Source organism: Fukomys damarensis, unplaced genomic scaffold (assembly GCF_012274545.1).
Source record: "Fukomys damarensis isolate Sample0158 unplaced genomic scaffold, DMR_v1.0_HiC HiC_scaffold_30, whole genome shotgun sequence".
Taxonomy (NCBI): Eukaryota; Metazoa; Chordata; class Mammalia; order Rodentia; family Bathyergidae; genus Fukomys; species Fukomys damarensis.
Genome location: NW_022900942.1, coordinates 33,733,164 through 33,751,105, shown reverse-complemented (window position 1 = coordinate 33,751,105; position 17,942 = coordinate 33,733,164). Strand labels below are relative to the sequence as shown.

The 17,942-nt window shown below is 36.5% G+C and overlaps 1 pseudogene; it reads right to left on the bottom strand.

Moving 5' to 3' along the window:
- Positions 1–5,574: 5,574 nt before the first annotated feature.
- Positions 5,575–6,450, bottom strand: LOC109117945 (annotated as a pseudogene).
- Between the last annotated feature and the right edge of the window lie 11,492 nt (positions 6,451–17,942).

The window sequence follows — 17,942 nt, the reverse complement described above, 5'->3', positions numbered from 1 at the left end:
GCGTGAGTGAGAAATAAATGTATGTCTTACACGCACTTAAAATTTTAAGGGTTACGAGTAGTGCAGCAAAACATAGCTTAACCTGATAAGGATAAGATGTGATAAAAATATGTGAATATGTGTTAAAATTTTAATTATTGTAAAGGACGCCTAGCCATCAATCCCTCTCAGAGTGCTTCCCCTTCCTTCAGACACTCAGCCTGTCATTCTTGCCACATTCTGAAGCAGTCCTGGAAGTCCTCTTTCATGAGTGTCATTAGTTGTGCAGCTGTGGCTGCCTCAGTGTCCTGAATTGACTCAAAATATTTCTTTTCATAGTTATTTTGACTTTGGGGAAGAGCCAGAAATTCCATGGTGCCAGATCTGGTGGATAACGCGGAAGAGGACACTCTGTAGTGTTTTTATTTGATAGAAATTGCTGTGACCATAAACTGTAAATTTCTCTGGAAAGTAGCAAGAATAATGGGATAAGGATGTTCAAAGCAAGGGAAGTATTTGGAGCGGGATTAACAACAGTGTGCCTTTTACTTAGCGTTTAGGGGTTTTTTCCTTTTTTTTTTTTCTTGAGACAGTTTCACACAATGTGATTCAGGCTGGCTTTGAGCTAACTGTAGCCCAGGTTGAGCTTGAACTCTAGGCAATCTGCCTGCCTCAGACTATTGAATGCTGGGACTACAGGCATGCATCACCAAGCCTGGCTTTTACCTAATTTTAAAATTTAAACATTTACTGAATTAAAAAAAATTGAGCATTCGGTCTATTTTTTTTTTTTTATCATACCAGGTGTAATCACTCAGCAAGATGAATTGTTACGTGATAGTCAAATATGGCCAGGCACCAAAAAAACAAGATTCATTTCTAATGTCGAGTTAAAGATGGGCATGCAAGATATCTGTACTCTACTCCATGAGCTCGTCCAAGGATCCAGGTTCTTTTTATCTTTTTGCTGCACCACCCACTAGGGCAGGGATCTTTGTTCTGTAAAGGGCAAGATAGTATGCATTTTAGGTTGGTGGGCCATAAATCTTTTTGTTAAAACTATTTCAGCTCTACTGTTTGAGAGTGAAAGCAGCCATACATAATATGGAAACGAATGGGTGTGGCTGTGTTTCTAGAAAACCTTATTTGAAAACACAGAGAGCAGATCTCAGTTGGCCCATTTACTGATGCTGATTTAGTGTAATCACAGCAAGATGAATTGTTACGTGATAGTCAAATATGGCCAGGCACCAAAAAAACAAGATTCATTTCTAATGTCGAGTTAAAGATGGGCATGCAAGATATCTGTACTCTACTCCATGAGCTCGTCCAAGGATCCAGGTTCTTTTTATCTTTTTGCTGCACCACCCACTAGGGCAGGGATCTTTGTTCTGTAAAGGGCAAGATAGTATGCATTTTAGGTTGGTGGGCCATAAATCTTTTTGTTAAAACTATTTCAGCTCTACTGTTTGAGAGTGAAAGCAGCCATACATAATATGGAAACGAATGGGTGTGGCTGTGTTTCTAGAAAACCTTATTTGAAAACACAGAGAGCAGATCTCAGTTGGCCCATTTACTGATGCTGATTTAGACTTCCGATATAACCCATGAGCTTGCTTCAGTAACACAAATACTGAAGCCACAATAATTTAGACAACTTTAGTGTGGTTCTTATAGTAGGACAGTACAAATGACTCAGGAAGTACATTGGTCTTTGGAGCAATCGTGCACTGAGCTATACACAGGTGCCACTGGGGGAAGATGATAGCTTTCCAGTCCAACTAGGAAATAGCACCTGAGTGTTCCCTCTATGTTCAAGGCTCTGCAATTTGATTCTGAGCATAAGCCAAAAAGTTAACTTCTGAGAACTGACTTTTTCTAAACAGACACATAAAGTACTGTGTAAATTAGAATCCCAGTCCCATCATTTGCAACAGAAATGTAGCTGTCAGGTAGACTGGATATTTGTATTTCTTAAACAGTGTGTTCTCTCACTGGTGGCAAGCAATATGGAAAGATGGTTCATAATTAGAAGTGAGCATTAAGACCTTGAAATCATAACAGGAAAGAGAGTTGGATGTTCTAGTGGCTGGTAATAGCCAGATGTGTCTATTTCCACCAAAGGGAAGCAGCTGTCACATAGATCAGATTGTGTCACTCCTTCCTTGGACTGTGTCTTTTTGGCTCCTATCATATCCTTATGTGATAAAACTTTGGCTTGGTAGCCAATTTATCTAGAGGAATGATGCACGTCTGTGTCTTGGCCTATTATGTGATTTCATTTTTTAGGTTTTTGGGGAGTTTTTCATTTCCCCCATGTGTTAACAACAAATTATTTCTAAGCATAAAGATAAGAAATGAGTGAATTTGTTATTTAGAGAGCAAAGGGATTTTCATCTTTAAAAGCAATGGAAAAAATTAAAAAGGAAAACCACAGAATGGGTTATTAGTCAAAGTAAACAAATAGAAAATAGATTATTATTTTAGCATAAAACGTATCTTTATCAGTAAAATATGTAACATTAAAATGCAAATTAAATGCAGGAAAAATATTTGGAATAGGTGGCAATGGGATCTTTAAGCAATTCTAAAAGCCTTCGTATGTAAATAGGTCTAGTGGTCAAATAAGAACTTAGAATTTTTATGGATAATTGTGGAAAAGACATGTACAAAAGCAAGATGCTGACAGCTAATAAACATATAAGAGAGTGTATTTAATTTCCAGAAAAGTGACAGAGAGGTAAAAGCATCTACTTGGTCATTATACCAGAGACAAGAGTGCTCAGCAAAGGTGGTGTTGGTACTTTCAAGCCTTTTTAGCACTCAGGCTGGATCACGTGACCAGTTCTGGTTAATGGGCTATGACATATGTGACATGTGGGTCAAGGCAGTTAAGAACTCTTTTGCCCACCTGCAAGGGTTTTGGAGACCACATGTTCTAGATGCTGTAGCTACAATATAGTGGATTTATGTGAGGGTGAGATAAGCGTTTATTGTGTTTATCCCATGCAGCTTGGGAAATAGGCTTGGCTTATTCTAGAAAGAGAGAAGGGCAATCATTTGGGTCATGGTGGACTAGAGAAAAAGTGGCAAGAGATTATGTTAGAGAGGGAGGTAGAATCTGTGTAAGGTAGGATATATGGACAATAGTGATGAATCTGAACTTTATTTTTAGTGCAGTGGAAATCAGTAGATCAAGAATATGCCTCAAGAACCTTAAGATTGTCCAAAAATTTGAAGTCTGTTCTAAATATTCTAAGGAAAAATCAGAAGTGTCGTTAAAGATTCATATATAACAGTACTTATTCCTAAACTATAATAGCACACAGTTGAAAAAGTCTAAATGTCTAAAAATATAAGAACTATTAAAGGAGCAATATTCTTATTACTAAACAGATATTTCCCTAAAGCATTTAAAGATGTACTTTTTTTTGCATTTCAATAATTTTATTGAAAGGTATATCTCTTAGTACCAAACATAATGGTAGTTGGTTAGGTTACCTCTGCCAAGTGATATTTTCAAAATATTGAAATATATCAGCTTTATGATATAGCTGAAGTTATCCACAGAACATGGTTTACAAAAAGTTAAAGGTAGAATATACCACGGGTCTTTGGTTTATTTTCAGTGCTTATTTATCAGTAACATGATGTCAAAATTTGCTATATACATTCTGGATAGACTCAGGCTTCAGGCTTCCCTGTTTACAATACTAACAATACAAGTACATCTCCTTACATTGATTGACTCACATGGAGAATTCCAAAAACTACCTCAGCAATCCCATAGTTATGGCAGTACCTCCTTACTTTTCTTAAGACTTATTATGGAAATTTGTGAAAGTATATTCTACTCCTTAAAAATAAAAAAAAGCTGGAAGCAATGGCAGTTTTATAGAAACAGTCCACAATAAAATCTGGAGTGCTTTATCTAGCCAGAACTTAGGGTAAGGCAAGTGTTTAGAGGGATAATTGATTTGACTTACTATGTAATATAATAGAACATTTTTTAATGGAACTAGATAGACCAAGGAAGTTGATTCTGTATAGAAATTTTTATCAATACAAATGTCGCCTGTTGTTTAGAAGAAACATGAGATAGCTCAGTGAATATGCCAGACTTAGTAGGTCTGAATTTTGGCTTAGCAAACAGTTTTAAAATTTAAATGTAATTGCCATGTAGCCATCACATTCTCATCTCTGAAGCATTACTTGAATTATGGAGCCAAGAAACCACTACATTACCTAGAAAATAACCTTGATTGTGCCTTACAAAAGGGCATGTGTGAAATGTTGGTTTTGATGTAAACCTCATAATTTAAAATTTAACATTTAAATTAAGTAGGTTACCATTTTCAATATCACATAAGTATAATATATTAATCCAACATAGAAAGTAAATTAATGTTAGAAATGAAGATTCACAGTTCACCTTTTCAGGCTTGTATTAAGTGTTTCACATTTATGCCTTTAGCTTTACAGTGAATTCAAATCTAAACAACCCTACCGCATTATATTAGTTAGGCAGTCTCCAAAGATGTAGAACATCATACTAATGTAGTTGTGACGTTTTGAGGCTCCAAAATTTAAGCCCATTATCACATTATGGAATCCATAGTTCAGGGTTATGGAGAAAGGTTTCAAAGATTTTTTTTTGTTGCTTCAATAATGCTATTTATGTATGCAACAACCCCCCAACTTATCAGAAGTTTATCTAAATACTACTAACTATTAAAAGTAAAATTTTCATGCCTAAGGTTCACAATCATATGTATATGTGTTAAATATTAACATTTAGTTTTGAGTTGAAAAAAGATAAATCATTGCTGTAGGTTAATAAATTTAGATGGCAAGAACATGTAGAATATATGCAGTGACTGAATTTATATATTTTATTAATATGATTACTTTCTATTATTCCAATGTTGAGGCATACTGGCAATTTTCAGAAACCCAAAAGAGATCATTTGCTTTTTATTACTTTTTCTTTAGGTATAACATTCAAATTCATAGTGATTCTGCTTATAAGCTAACAGTCTTAAATTAGTTCATATATGGATCAAACTTTTGGTCCTATTATAACTTTCAATGAGCTAGAGCTTAAGGGTACATTTAGCAAAATGTGCAATTAAAAAATTACTTCAGCACTAACTTAAAAATTCAGGTTATAAAAGAGGATGTTGTTTTCTAAGCTGCTAATTTAATGAAATGGTTAACATATAAATCAGAGATTGGAAACTCCTAAAAGTGTTTTTAAAATAATTTTTTGAGACAGAGTCTTGCTATGTAATTTAGGCTGAATTTGAACTTATTATGTAGCTGAGGCTGTCCTCAAATTGATGGCATTCATCCTGCCTCAGCCTCTCAAATGCTAGGATTATAGGTGTGCACCACCACAAGCAGCCCTTAGGGTATTGTACCTTTTGCACAGCAAATGCCTGCAAATGAAGGCTGACTAGATTAGTGATACCAGTTTTTCACTTTTGCTATTCCAAGTCCAGTTGGTTTATGTTAACGACAGTATTTCAAAACTTCAATTGTAGAAGACAATGATACAGTTTTCTCTATACAAAGAATAACAACCAAACTTATCAATTAAGAAACCATCTCAGGAATTGTTGGAAGGTGAGTTATTCTATAGTAACTGTGCTTTAGTTGCTGTGCAGTATGCCCAGAAACAATCCACTTCAACTTATGAATTCAGTTTGGAACACTTGTTTGATAAATATTCGGTTAAACACTTGGCTAAAAGCTCTTGCCAGATCAGATCTCTGCTGCTTATCTTGGAATGGTTCTGAAGACATTCTCCTTCTTCTGCTAACTCTACACACTTCTGTGCTTGGATCTCCAATGCAATGATAGATAAGGCCAACACAGAAAGCTTTGCCTTAGAAAATATGATCCTGTAGTGACATGGCTTAAGCTGAACTTCTAGTCTTTCAAAATTTGGGCTATTTTTCTTTTCAAAGGGCAAGCTCTCTTGAATGAGTGAATAATAGAGCTGTAGAAATTGAAAGGCAGCGGTAGCTTCTGACTTTCCAACACACCCTCTCCATCGCAATCTTTTCCATTCACATCAAGTCTGAAACTGAATTGATACTGACTTATTTGGATCAAGGTGGTTGCTAATGGGACATTTCTTTCCTCTTCTATTGATTTTACAGCCAAATAAAAGCAGCTCAGTTCATCACAACCAAGGTGCTTGAGTTATAACTTCATTTTAGACAGGGATCTGTCCAGTAAATTCACAGCTAGAGAAAATGTCTCCGTATCACAGCCAAAGAACCGAGTTAGACTGAGAAGTTCTTTCACTTCAAAGTCCCTCAGTCTTGCAGTCATTTTAAGGGCATTTTCACGTGCAGATTCAATTAGTCTCAAGCCGAAGACCTTTGGCTGATATCTAGCCTCCTGTTTTAACATTCAGCTGGGTGGCAGTTTCTGGAAGCCAGTTGCTGTCAGTACTTCTATCATCTTGGTAGAGATTGTGGCTCCTTGCGATGATCACTTCCCTAGGCCTGCTCTCGCCTTGGCCCATGAAATCAGAGAGGCTTAGGAGGTGAGGACACTTAAGGGTAGGAGGGGATAGGCCCAGGGAGGGAGAACTGTCCTGTGTGGAGGTCTCTGCAGTGCCATGGAGACTACACCATCCTCCTCCTGGTGGGACCACAGCCAAGACAGACATTTTTATGTTTATTCACAGTAGCAACAGAATTTAGAAATAAGTAAAGAGAATGCAGGTTTTTACTGAAGGATGACCTGAGTAAATGGAGGAAAGACCAAGGTTCTGGGTGCAAGAGCTTAATATTGCAAAAAGCCATTCAGCTGTCAATCTACAAAATTCCAATTAATGTCCCTAGAAAATTTTAATTAAACTCTATAAACTTGAAGTTATAAAATCTGTAGTCTACCATGACCCTAATGATTGCTGTTCTGTCTTTCTAAAGTTTAGCTAGAGGAAAACACTTGTGAGAAAAGCTAAGAATACTTTCAAAAAAGAACAATGCAGGCTTCTGTTCAGCTGTGGACTTTGGCTCAATGGAAAGAACAAGTTGAGAAAGAATCTCAAATTTTATATGCAAATTTAAGGTATGACAAAGCAGTGGGAAAAAGTATAATATGCAGTAAATGAAGATTGGCATAACTGAATAAATATTCACATAAAAATATAGTTAGGTCTCTCCCACTCATAATACTCAGGAAAATATTTTGTGTGGATCAAAGAACTTCACCTTTAAGAAAACCAGTAAAAGGAAATTTAGGCATGAAAGGCAACCATTAGTTACTCAAAAAATTGAACATAAATTTGACCTAGAAATTCCACTCCTAAGAAACTGAAAACAAGGACTCAAATGGATACCTGTACACCAATGTTCATACAGCATTATCACAGAGCGAAAAGGGGGAAACAACCTAAATGCTCATCAACACACAGATGAACAGTATTGACAATAATGAGCAACAGATTTCCACTGAACATAAGTAAGATAAGAATTGCAAACAGGCCATTAAAAATTTTTTATGAAGCTTAAAAGAAAGAATGACAGAAAATTGTTTTAAGGAAATTCATAAAAGACCAGAAGAATCTTTGCAATGTTGCAACTTTGTATTCTTCTTTGATGAAGATTTAATTACAATCAACAAATGTCACCAGAACACAAAAATCCTTACACATAATTACTAAATGGAACAAAAAGACCAAATAAATAGCAACCAATAGTACTTCGTACAGACAAGTGAATGCTGAGAGAATTTTGACATGATTTTTTTACAAACAAAGCACAACAATGATTTTTGTGGCACAGTATTTTCTGAAGAAGAGATAATTTCCTAAATTCATTAGAAACAATTTCAAAATTTACTGCTAGAATGGCCAAACATATAAGATTGACAAGAAATTGTACAACAAATTGTCACTATATAGAGAGCTCAATATGCAGTTAATAATTTAACAGGTAATTAGGACAGAATGCCATGCATAAAAATTTAAAAGATCTATATTACTCAGTTCAATCAGATTATGGAAAGGACAAGATGTTAAAAAATTAGCACTTATTTTATATATTGTGGAACCAAAAGCCAAAAACAAGGAGGTCAAAATGAGTGTTTCATTGATTTTATGACAGTTGTAATAGTACACTTTTTTAAAAACATAAAATCGTAATTGAAAAACTAAAAAAGTCTTCTAGATAAGACATATTTACAAATGAAAGTAGATTTGAAACCACTCTGTAATATATTGCTATTATGTAATACTACTCTAGCTTTATAATTACTTACTACTGCAAAAATTTAAAGTAGAATTTAAGAAACTTAAAAGATGGTGAAAATCCTAAGTGCATTTGGTACTTTTTTTTTTTTTTGCTTTTAAAAAGGTTTAGAATATGTCATTTGCTATGGTTTAGATCTAAAATGCTCACCAAAAGACTCATGTGTTCAGAAATGGGGCTTTTAGAAGGTAACCATGAGGGCTCTAACTTCATTGGTGGATTAAACCCCTGATGAGATCATAATTTGATCACATTCTTTGGAGGTAGTGGAAACTTAGAACATGGGGTTTGGTTGAAGGGACCGGATCATGCAGGCATGACCTTGGGGACTATATCTGGTCCCAGCTCCCTTCCTCCCTGGCTTCCTCACTCTTGCTGATTCCTGGATGAAATAAGGTGAGGAGATTTCCTCGGCCATGCCCTTTTGCTATGATGTTTCGGCCTTGGATCCAGTTGACCATGGGCAGATGTCTCTGAAACTGTAAGCCAAAATAGATATTTCCTGCTTTAAGTTATTTTCCTCAGGTGTTTGTTCACAGCAATGAAGAGCTAATACTGTATGCCGCCCAAAATATATGAATTTGGTTTAATGCTTACTTTGAGCTAAAGGAGATTAAGAAGCTGTAAATACAGAAAGAACCTTTTGTTTTCTACCTGCCTTCCTAAAAACAAGAGATCACATTCCCTTTGTGAGGGCTTTCCTCTTTCCTTCTTCCCCACCAAGAGGACAGTGCTTATCATTTGGAACTGAGTTGGCACTAAAATGAGCCTATACAAACACATCTTAGTAAAATAATTATTTCTTCTAATTAGTTTCCCCATGTGTTTACCTTTCCACAATTAACCTCCCCTAGAAACTTGAGCCCCTTTTCTCTTGATGTGTAACTGCTGCATAGTTTACTGCCCTCTGTTAAAATGATATATAAGGTCCCCAGGTTAACTACTTCTTCGAAGCTTCACTTCTTTTCTGTGAAGTTTTCCATGAGTGTAGAAGTTAAGGTACTAGCACCAAATAAAGTTTGTATACCTTGGCTTCAGTTAATCTATCTTTTGTCATTTTAATTCACTAATCCTCAGTCTTAGAATCTAAAACAGGAAAAGGAAAATGTTATTTCTTCTACATTGTTATTATTCTTTAATGTTATAGTTTGGTATTAAGCCATTGTCTCTGAGCTCCAAACTGACTCTTTAGTATTTGGCTTTGTGGTGCTAGAGCTGGGACTCTAAAATATTTTTGTGCTTTTCCAGCTAGCTTCTTGCTAGTCTACGCAACTGTGTGTGTGAAAGTGCTAGAGGGACTTGGAAAGGTGGGAGAGAAAGCGGCCTTGCCATTTCCTGCTTTTTTACTCTTCCTATGAGAGTCACTTTGGGCTCCCACATCCTGGCAGTAGGAGTTTCTCCCAGCTACTGCCAGTTTTCAGTTTACCAACCATGGTAGAACCAGACTTGTGATGCCCCATCTCTGATACACCAAAGGAAGTGGCTTCTGGGGTCCCTTCTTTTAAGGCTTTTGGAGCCCTTCAAATTTTATTTCAACAGGTGTGCACACGCGCGTGTGTGTGTGTGTTACTGGGAAAAGAGTCCAGAGCCTTTGTATTGAGTTACATCCCAGCCCTTTAAATATATATATTTTTTATTTTGTGGGTCTTGCTATGTTGCACATTTGCCAAGGCTTGGCTTGAACTTGTGATCCTCTTACTTAAGCCTCACAGAGTACTGAGTGTGTGCCACCACACGCAGCCTAATTTCTACCTTTTGATTCTAGCAGCCCTAGAGTCAGTAGCTAGCTGTTTTTTATACTAGATACCTCCATGAGGTCTTTGGACTCCTTTACATTGGTTTTTAAATTTTTAAAATTTCCCAAATTAAAATAAGCGTGGCAAATGTATATAACATAAGATTTAGCATCTGAACCACTTTTAAGTGCATGATTCAATAGTGTTAAGTATAATCAAATTGAAACCTATTAAACTGTAACTCACTTGTCCCTCACCCAAGTCCCTGGCAACAACAACTCTACTTTCTATGTCTATGAATTTGACTCATCTAGTAACTTCATGTAAGAGGAATTATACAGCATTTGCCCATTGGCTTATTTCACTTACCCTATATTCAAGAATTGTCCTAGTACATTCTGCTACTAACTGAATACTATAGACTGAGTAATCTGTAAAGAAAAAAACATTTATTTGGCTCATGGTTCTAATGCCTTCAGAAGTTCACAGTCAGGCAGCTGCATTTGATGAAATCCTTGATGGTGTGAACTTTTCAGAGTCCCAAAGTGATTTCAGGACATAACATGATGAGAGAGAATGTTCTAGCACAGGTCTTTTTGCTTCTTACAAAGTTATAGTCTCATTTGGTTAGTCCTACCCTTATGACTCCATTTAACTTTATAATCTTCCAAAGATCCCACCTCCAAATATCATAGTAAGAATAAGTTCCTAAACTTTTAAATGCCTCACAGTGGGGATTAAATTTCAACATGACTTTTGGCAGGGACATTCAATCCATAATAAAGATCCATGTTGTAATATGAATGAATGAAAGTATTTCATTTCTTCTCAGGGCTTACAGATATTCTATTGAATGCATATACCATAATTTGTTATTCATTTATCAGTGGATGCTTCAGTTGGAGTTTTCTTTTTACATTTCCAGTTATGTGTGACAATTCTTTCTATCTAGCTAGCAATTCTTTAATTTATATTAAATTCTCTGTTCAAATAAGTGGTATGACTTTTCCCTCCAGGTTGGATTCTGACTGGTACAATGGTCAGTAATTTTGAAAAAAATCTTTTTCATCTTTGCCTGGAGTGGCTTGTAACAAGCTGCTGGTGCAGAAAGCCTGTCTTACAGGGAAAAGGACCAGTTCAACCGGTAGAAGCACCACCCTATTTCTCAAGCTGCAGGACACATAAGGGGCTTCAGAGTCAGAAGATTCAGTTCACAGTAATGTCTGCATGGATTGTTCAAGAGAACCAGTATGGGAACCTTGCTGCTTCTTCTTGTGCTCTTTGTAGTCTGCTAGGGATGGAAATGAATCTGTTCTCCCTGCTTTCAACTCTGGCACCAGCAGTCCTCAGACTTAGTGGCCACTTCTCAGGCCTGTTGTCCTAAAAACAGATCGGAAGTTTATTGTGCCCTCATCTCTTCTTGGTAAGCAAATAATGCACCACAGGGCAGGCTCATGTCCGTTTCCAAGACCCACCCCACTGATGTTTTGCCAGGAATCATTTTGTTAAAACTACTTGCACTGCAAATGTAACAGTTCTAGTGATGTAACTGTTCAAGCTGCAAGATGTTCCTATCCCGTGTTTCAAGATACTCTGTTAACTCTACCTTTCTGCTTCTGTAAATATGCTTGCCTGGCACTTGAACCCAACCCCTCTACCCCATAGATCTCTATATAAGTTTGCTCCATTTCTATTTGCAGCTCAGACTTTGGAGACTCCTGGGACCCGCTGGCCTCTGGAGACCTTTGGATAACTGTAACACTTGGCTATGACACTGAGCTGTTACACTTCACTGTAATATTCTTGCTTTTAGAATCTGTAGACTTTGCTGGTATGGCTTCTGGAAATGCTCTGATTTCAAGTCACATTCTTTTGACCTGAGTTTTTGAATATTTATATCTTTTCCAGTTTAACTTTATGCTTGGTACTTTATAGGAATTTTTTATGCTATGCCTTTTGATTTTTTTCAAACTATATTTGTCTATTCATTTAAAATTTTATATAGCTACTATTTCAAAGATGTTGAATGAGTGGAGTTGCTCTTAGTTCATTATTTTAATCTAATCTTCCATGTATTTCTTTATAATAGTTTTTATCACTCCAAAGCTTATATAAATAGGTTTTACTTTTATAAATCAAAGGGGGAAAAAGCAAGATTCCTCTAAAGATTGTGTTTTCTATATAAATAATTAATTTCTCAGGGATATAAACTTTTAAATACTTCAGAAGGAAATATAGCTATTATAATTCATGAAATCCTCAGAGGCAACACATTGTGATTTAATTTCTTATATTGTATTTAATCAATTTCATAATTGCATGGATAAATAATGTACAAAAATGAAATATAATTATGATCATCATATCAGTAGACTTACTCTCTGAGTCACTTTGAATAGATTCAAGGTTGACAAGAGTTTATTGTGTATTTTAAAGTTTTATTTATAGAGCCATATCTTAACATTTGGGCTTAGAATCTCCAAAGAAATTTCAGGGAACAAATGTGAAAAAACCTCTCCTGAAACAGAGTATGAAATGTTTGCAAATGCGTGTATCTATTGTGCATATTTATGATTCCTCAAGCACAAGGGCTTACAGGCAAATGATGCTCCTGACTTGGACAGTGCTTATTACCTCCTTCCTGCATATCAGGTGTTGTGCTAATTCCAGGGATGCAATGCATAAACTTGACATAGTTCCTGCTGCTTATAGTGTATACTAGATGTGCAGACAGATAATTTCTATCTGGTGTGCTAGATAACAGAGTGAGGTAATTCTAGGGAGCTTGGAAAGATGGAACAAGGGCACTTAATTTAGCCTTGGCTATCAGGGAATAGTATACTGTGACACAAAGAACTACTGCAGAAAGAGCTGAAAGAACACAGAAGGGCAACTTCAGAGGTATCTTCCCTTCACTCGAGGCTCTGGCATATACTATGGCCCCTGCCTGGAGTTCTGTACCAGGCGTTTAAGGTAGTGTTGGAAGGAGGATTGTTTAAGGGTGCCTATTTTTCTTATATGCTTTGTCTTGGAACTACCCACCCTTATCATACCATGCCATAGTTGTATGGTGTCATTGCCTCCCTTTTCTTTTCTTTTCCTCTTTCCTTTTATTATTTTCTCCATCTCTGCCTTCCCTACCCCCTTATACTTGATTGCAACCAGGGTGAACAACTGTTATACATACCACTGGATGGTCATTAACCAACCAGAGCGTGCCTCCCTGTAGATTTCTCTAGAGAAGTCAGTAAAAGGCACAACAATTTCACTGAAGCACTGCTTGCTGAATGAATAAAGAACTACTCCTCACTTGGATCTCAAGTTAGAGCACATTTTTGGTGTTCTCATAATGAATAATGCTCTTGCCTTTATTGTTCTATTTTTTTCTTCATCAAGTATATTAAAATTATGTCTTAAAATGATGCCATGTATAATCAAATTATTCAGTATTATAGGCAGGAAATATGCATTAATTCCTTCACCCAAATCATACCCTATCAATACAGGTAGTGATGCATTTAAAAGCAGACATTTGTATTCAATTGTGTGTGAGGTAAAGTTAAAATAAGTATAGTTTAATTTTGGACTATAATATATGCATTTTAATTTTGAATTATAATATATGCTTTTAAAATGGAATGTAATATATGCTTTTAAATTTTGTCTGTAATAGATGCTTTTGAAATGGACTATATTTTTTAACATGAAAAGAGGAAGGAATGACTCTTAATTGTGATATTTATAGTGAAACTGTCTGATATATTTCTGTTTTAGAATTAAAAAAAAACACTGTTAGCAGTGCTGTGGCAAAAATGTAATAATCAGCTACAGCCCCAATTTGCTGCCTAAAAACTATTCCAAAACTCAGTGGCTTAAAACAAAACTTGTTCTTATAGATCTGAGGTTGGCTAAATATGGTCTGATCTGGGCTGGGCTGGACTGGCATGGCTCTGTTCCATGTCTCTGAGTCTTCTTCTAGGACTGGCAAGCTTGATGGGGCAGGTTCTTCCCCGTGATGACAGAGATCAAGAAAGCAGGTGGGTGAAAATAGTGTTTCTTGAGGCAGATGTTCAGATCTAGCAAGCTGTTGCTTCTGTTATAAGTGATACGGCCATTCTCAGAGGCAAGAGTAGGGGAATCAGGACACCACATAGTGTGGGGCACTGCAAGGTTTTATAGAAAAGGCCTTCAGTACAAGGAGGGGTGGAAAAGAAGGGACAATCATATCATACACAAACTGTCTAAATGTTCACCTGTTTCCTCTTCCTGAAGCTCACAGCAGATCAGATTTTTTTTTGCCACTCTGATGCAGTCTGGCCAATTCCTTGCCAAGGGAATGTAGGAAGAAATGAGTTGGTCCTTAAAATTTCTAATGGGAACTCTGTGTCATTTTTCTCTTTTCTTTGGCTTGATGAGACAAGTTTATAAAACTTGAAAGTCATGTATTGACAAGAGCCTTTGCTTGTCAAACTTCTGTCAGGCTTCTGAACCTTTTCCTAGGCCTATTTGTACACTTTCCTGTAAAATTTGGGTTTAGTAAAAACTACTAAGATACTTTTGCAAAAAAGAAAGAAGAAAGAAAAAAACCATTCTCCTTATCCGATCGTGTTTCTCATCTGCCATCCAACAAGTAATGTCTGTTCACCCAGACCTGCCTTTGACAAGAATCCTATTAGGTAAGTTTGTCTGGAGTCCCATTGGCTCTAATATTTCCTCTTAGTAAATTTCCACGCACTGACTCCACTTCAATTCCCGCTGCTCCCACTTACCCATAAATTCCCACCTGCACTGGCTGTATTTGGAATTGAGCCCAGTCTTATCCCCCAACACCAGACTTCATTGCAGATAGTCCTTATCCCTGTTGCAAGCATTCTGAATAAAGTTTGCCTAATTGTACTTTATCAAGATCACTGAATAATTTTTTATTTATCAGCATTAAATATAGTCAGAAGTACAAGATAAAAAGGTTGAATCTAATCAGCAACTCCTACTTGGACTTTATTTGAGAGAAATCAGCTTTCATTGTATTTGGTGCCGTTACTCCATCTTGGGTTTGTTTGTTATAGCAACTAGACTTAATCATCAACGATCCACATCTGTGCAGTGCCTCCAGATTTCCCTGCAGCACTTTGAGACCTGCTTGTCTAACACTTGTTCAGGTCCACTGTAATTCCTGCCTCATGGAAAACTTTGCCATATTTATCTGAATCAAGGAGGAAAAAGCTTGATCATCCTGAGGTTGGAGAGATGTTCTCCCTGGTCACCAGAGCAGAATATAGCTTTTTAGAGCCACAATAATATTTTAGTGAGCTTGATCACTGAAAATCAGTTGCTGCAAAGAGGCTTGTCAGTTAGGCGTTTTGTGGCCTCCTTGGTTCCCTTGGATCGCTTAAGTGAGTAAAGAGGAAGAAAAATATTGGGTGTGTGGCTTTCGTCTGGCTATGTGAGCTGACGCTTGCTGGACTGCACTTTTAGCTGAAGCCTACCTCACACTGCTTCTACGGGCACATCAGGTATTTTCTTACTATAGAATTTAGAATGTTTTACTATAGACCTTAATTTTAGGCATACAAACCATTTTGAGTTTTAAAACACTGCCATTTGGGCATATCATTCTCAACAGTCATAAAAAAGCTTCTTATGTTTTAAATTTGAAACAATTTTGCCACAAAAAGAAGCATTCTGAATTTATAAGAGATAATAACATCCTATCCTATCCATCAAGTAAAATTTCCTCCCTGCTTCTGCTGAAAATGCTAATTGTCTCTAAGTTACTCTTTAGATTCTTTGTTTTTGTTTGTTTAGTAACAAATAGGATGTATTCATTATATCAACAAACCTGGGGACAAACATTTAGAAATCATCTCATTTTATGAGTTATAGAAAATTTCTGATTGCTTAGTTATTGGGTATTTACCAATGCCTCCTTGGACTATGTGATATATACAAGGAAAGGAGATTAAAGCACGGAATGAAAATAGCTTTATCTTGGGCAGGGTATTAATTAGAAGTTTTATCTACAGATCACATTAGTTATTACTGTAATTCTATTTCTGGCCCTCTAGATGGAACTCCCCAGTTTTATTGGACTGTTCTTTACAGTTAATGACATCTAACATTTATTGAGCATTTCCTGTGTCTCAGGTGCTTGGCACGCACTTATTTAACTCTCAGAAAAATCCTATGAGGCAGATATTATGATCCCCATTTTACAGATGAGGAAACTTAGGCACAGCTGATAAGAGACTGAACTGTGATTTCACCTCAGACAGTCTGACTCCAGAGGCTGAGCCCTTCTTTTCATGCAGTGAACTTTGTGCTTTGTGCAGTGAACTCACTAGTCACATAATTCTCAAAGTTGATATATCTTTGATGCACGAGGAGGATTAGTGCTGTCAATAATCTTTAATAACTTTGTTTTGCCTGATTTCATTGTGTCAGCTAGATGAGGATGCTGCTATTAAATTAGGTGATACAAGCCTTTCCAACTTTTTTGTATGATTCAGGCCCATGAATAACAAGTTTTTTTTTTCGTTTTTTTTTTTTTTAGTATCTGTACATAACCTCAGAGGTCATAGTAGTACTTAGTTGTTATTAATATCAGGTGTGTGTGTGTGTGTGTGTGTGTGTGTGTGTGTGTGTGTGGTGTGTGCTGCATGGGAATCCATCTGAAGACTGCCTATGCTGTTAAAACTGTGATACACTATGTAAACAACCATTTCCCTGTGCCTTTTCCAAGAATCTTATAAAATTATAATATAATTTAATAACGATTAAATCTATACATCACATTTATTTTTTACAAAATATTATAATTTTATATAATATTTAAAAAAATTTTGTTCAATGGAAAGAAAATGGCTGGAAATCTGCTTTCCAAGTTGAGAAATTCCAAAGGCCAAGGAATTGCAGCGTGAAGTGCCTGGGAGTCTCAATGCCAGCTTGGCAGGGGCGAAAAATGAACTCTGGGTGGTCCTTCTAGGGTTTCTCAAGAGTGGCTAGGGAGCTGAAATTTTTTCACAAGTTAATTTAGACATGTTTTGTGAAGTAATGTTTTATATTTTAAGTTTTTGTATGTACTTTAGCGTCTCTCTTTTTTATTCCCTCCCAATTCCACTGTGGAGCAGGGTATTCCTTCAGGTCTTTAGGACAGAGCAATACTGTAAAATAAGACACGCCCTCGTCTTGCCTCCATGTTTCTTTCCCACAGAATGTTTTGTTCCAGAAATGTAAGTCTGTGCTGCTGAGTAGTACTTCTGCCTAATGTATCAAAATATTTTCCAATGTGACCTCTCGGGAATATTGTTAACTCCGCCCCTCTCAGGAACGTTGTGTTAGCTCCACTCCTCTGCTTTGGGGAGCATGCTTGCCAACTATGCTTTTGAAGAACGTTCCCTAGACTCCTATATATGGATGCGTCCCTTTCTAGTCAAGTGCTCAGACTTCAAGAGTACAAATTAACTCTTCTCACCCCTCTGCTGCTTTTCTCCAAGTCTTCGAGTGACCATCGGATTCTTGTCTTCAAATTTTGGTAGCTGCGACACTGACACCCGGTTGAGCCTCGGAGCTGTATTACGTGGCTATAGCTCCAAGCAGTTCCACTTTGCCACAACATTCAGAGTGTTTGCCAATATGAGGGTAGGAAATAAAGTTTAAAAACTTGTTTATTAACATTGATTGGAAACAATGTAAAAAATGGAAGAGAAGATTTGAAATTTATTTCAAAATTTAGCCTCAACTCAAATTTATACCCCTAATCACTTTAAAATTCCTATTTCAATCATTTTATTCCCTATAGCAGAGATCTTTGATTTATTTCTGAATATATAAATTAGTTTAAAATCATTTTCTTTGTTAAGGCTTATCACTTTTCAGTTTCACCTCTTAAAGACAAAGATTCCCTTAAAGGTTAGTATCCCTTATCTAAAGTGCTCTGGGAGTTTTAAGATTTAGGCCTTTG